Source organism: Heterocephalus glaber, unplaced genomic scaffold (assembly GCF_053883595.1).
Source record: "Heterocephalus glaber isolate CG9 unplaced genomic scaffold, H.glaber_assembly_v1.0 deba00000331, whole genome shotgun sequence".
Classification (NCBI taxonomy): domain Eukaryota; kingdom Metazoa; phylum Chordata; class Mammalia; order Rodentia; family Bathyergidae; genus Heterocephalus; species Heterocephalus glaber.
This window is the reverse complement of record NW_028258142.1, coordinates 39,967,066-39,970,765: the sequence shown is the minus strand read 5'-3', so window position 1 is coordinate 39,970,765 and position 3,700 is coordinate 39,967,066. Positions and strand designations below refer to the sequence as shown.

The 3,700-nt window shown below is 33.6% G+C and overlaps 1 non-coding gene across 1 annotated transcript; it reads left to right on the top strand.

Moving 5' to 3' along the window:
- Window positions 1-1,140: 1,140 nt before the first annotated feature.
- LOC147830111 (U6 spliceosomal RNA) lies at window positions 1,141-1,246 on the top strand. The gene has a single exon (XR_015445087.1). It is a non-coding gene; the product is annotated as a U6 spliceosomal RNA (small nuclear RNA).
- The last annotated feature ends 2,454 nt before the right edge of the window (window positions 1,247-3,700 follow it).

Sequence of the window (3,700 nt, the reverse complement as noted above, 5' to 3'; positions counted from 1 at the left end):
CTATTTGAGGAGACTCGGCTCCGTCTTTAAAATGGAAAGGGATGAGAGAGAGGTCAGAAGTTACACAATCTGATTTTCTTCTTCAGAATTCCTTTGCTCAGGATAGGTCTCTCTATACACAGTCTAGTTGGGAATTGGGGCCGTAACCCAGAGACTTTAGACAAAAATGCTTTATTTAGAGATTTATATGCTTTAATTTAGAAAGTTGTGCTTTTTATTTATTTTTTCATATTACCTGAAAATTACTTTAGTACTTCCTACATCATTCAGATCACAATGTTACATTTTCCATGAAACTGAATATCTGATACTAAGCAGAAAAAAAGAAGAAACATCTTGACAAACACTAAATGCTACCTAATTGGAATAAGAATTATCCAGATCTCAAAATAAGCTTTTTATTCTTTTTCTCTTTTGTTTTCTTAGCGTATACCATTTGAGGACCTCCACTTTTATAGAAGTATGTATATTAGATCCTTGAAAAAGCCAGAATGTGTTTTTTGGGTCATCTACTTTTGTCAATATTCATATACAAAGCTTTTATGATAAACCTAAGAAGGTCTTGGAGCTCTTGTTTAACTTAAGAAGTTACAGCAATGAGAATCAAAAATCAGTGTGAAACACAAACAACTGGATTTAGAAGAGTTGAGATTTGATCTGTGCTGGGAAGAAACTGATGTGAGGAGAAAAAGAAATGAAGGCATATGTGGATATGCGAAAGTTTTTCTTAACTAAGTTGGCCACATGCTTAAATTATTGTTACGACTTATTTCAGTTCTCAGAGGTAGATTTGCATTTATCAGGTTAAATTTTGTCCAGATCTTACTCGTATACATATTGCATCTTATCCCTAGTCTTAATTGCCACCTTGAAAGTCAGTACTCATCAATTTAGATGGGAGAATTTGAGACACAGCTTAGAACTGATCCATCTTGCTTTGAAATCACTTGTGTTTCATGTACTCTCTTGCCTCTGCATGATCAATGAATTGGCAATGCAAGCGATCATGGGGTGTTTAAAGAATGCTAGACTTTATGGTGACCAGGTTGAGCATATACACAGGGGAGTAGGGAAGTTAAATTCAGTAGATTGATTAGGGTTAGTTAAAGAAAGTCTTCAGTATCAGAAGTGAATGTGGTCACTTTGCCAGAACATACTGTATACTAAATTTGGAATGATACATAGAAGGCTAGTATGGCTTCTGCTCAAGTATGATATGCAAAAAAGTGAAGATTGAGCTCTATTCTGGAGGCTACAGAGTCATTCAAGTAGGGGCAGGGGTGTTGGTGCTATTGAGATTATAAAGAATAGAAATATTTCACTATGAATTTCATTGTGTGTTTGCATGTGTGTGTATGTGCAGGTACCCTACATTGAACCAAAAGTATAATAGGTATTTATCAATGAATGTTTCATTAAATAAGAAATAAAATTCAATTATAAGCCAAAATAATGGACTAATTAAAATTAAAGGGTTCTATTAATAGCCTAGACTTCATCGATCAACTTTGATGCCAATGGCAAGATTTAAAAACAACTTTATCTTATTTACAGACACACATAGGACAATTACATATTAAGCACCAGCTATTTGCAACAAATATATACTGAGCATCTGCTATTCACAACAAATATATATTGAACATGTGTTAAGTGACACGCTTTAGTTCTTTGCAGATACACCATGTTTAAAGAATGCCTGTCATTCAAAATACTTAAAATCATGCTGAACAGATTACACATAGTCACTTGAAAGATTTACAAATAATAAATAAGCAACAAAAGTCAACTAGTAAAAATGTAAGAAGATACAGGATTATGTAGCAAGTAATGATTCAGATAATATTAAGTAATTCAATACCTACAGTAAATTATCTTTCATGTTTAAGTTAAAATTCTGTATATCTGTTATGAATGTTGGAATGTTAAATGTATAACTTCTACAGACTTATGTGTAAATTGGATGCTTAAAGCATATCTTACTGATATATTAAAATTGCATTAAACCAAATCTGAAAAATTAATACATCTGCTTGGTGAGTTCCAAGTAGAGGATATTAAATTTTCATTTAAGCCCTGACTATAATCATCAGATCACAAAGAAATGATTTATACAAATGAAAGACATGGCAGAGCCCTAATCCTGTGGTTTGGTAACCAAAAACAAAAAATTGAGAGTAAAAAATTTCAATGAAGTCAATCTCACGGTCTTTTCTGGGAGGCCTCTTATTACTATCTTTCTTCTCAGAGCCATATTTTACCAAGACACATTTTTCTATCTGTGGGAGACATTCCTAATGTTTCCCCATTGAACCCCTTATATAGTCATAAATGAAGTGTGAGTGGTGAGTGGTGTTGACTTCTGTTTCTGGTTTCTCCTTCAGAGTCAGTACAACAATTCTGATTAAAATCACCCCTTCCTGGATCTCATTGGATCATTCCATGGACCCTGAATCATTCCATGGACCCTGGATCATTCCAGGAGCCCATTACATATGACTATATAAACCAGTTCTCCCTTCTTCTGGTCAATAAGGTCAACACTATACACCTGGTGGAGAAATCACTGTTTCAAAGAAAGCATCTCATCAATGAAGAGATCGCTGCTGGACAACTCCTACTCAATATTAAAAAAAAAAAAAGCAGGTATGTAAGTCATGCCTAGCTTTACATATTGAATAAGAAAGTGGCTGTGTATTATAAAGAGAATTCATGATACACTCACATCCCTAAATGATCTGCAAAAGGATACTTCCCCATATGCAGAACACCTTTTGTTAGTTTCCATTCCATAAGTCAAACATTCAAGTGTAAATGCTCCCCTTGTGCATCGGCAATTTCAATTTTTGTTTGTCATTTATCTCTGTCCTGTAAGTTAGATAATTTTAATAATGTTGAAGGTTTAGGAGAAAGATAAACAATGAAACTATTGGGATGGAGGAGCTTATTTCCAAGCTTCACAAACAGAAAACAGGAAGTGTTGACAGGATCATTCCATGGCTCTCAGGGAAGGGGTTTTTGTTAAAAGGAACTGTTTACCACTGCAAATATTTAATGCTTTTCAGAAACTTACATAGTCTAGCCAATGTCCAGGCTATAAAGTTGTCTAAGATAGCTGAGATGTTATATAGTACAGATTCAGTTGAAAAACTGAGCCCCTTCCATTTAAATATACTCTTTTAAAATTAAGAATGTTCAGTTATTTCTAGATGTTAGATATTGTTCCATTGTTGATACTGTTAACAAGACACATTAGATCCTTTCAATGCAGGTGAAATTCAGTTAAGACCATGACACTGCTATGGATGAATGTCGGTTAAAGGATTCAGAGCTAAATTTGACTCTTTATTTTAATTCATTATGTAAATTTTAAAATACTTTTTAGAGATATATTCAATCTTTTCTTTCTGCTGTAATCTATATGATAATGCCATGAAAATCCCATCAAACATTTTATCCTGCTCCATTCTTTGATGATTTGTAAACTGATGTTACTGACTCTGCTTTAGGACAGTTTTCTCCAGCTATCAACAGATGCAGATACTTTCAAGGTGGTTGAATTATATGTCCCTTAACTCGTCAGCTAAGATGTGTGATTATGTTAGTTTATACTGGTAAAAATTTATAAGAGCAAAGGGTTTAGCTTAATAATTCAACTCACCAATAATTTATTGGATTGATTTGTGCATAATACTGACCT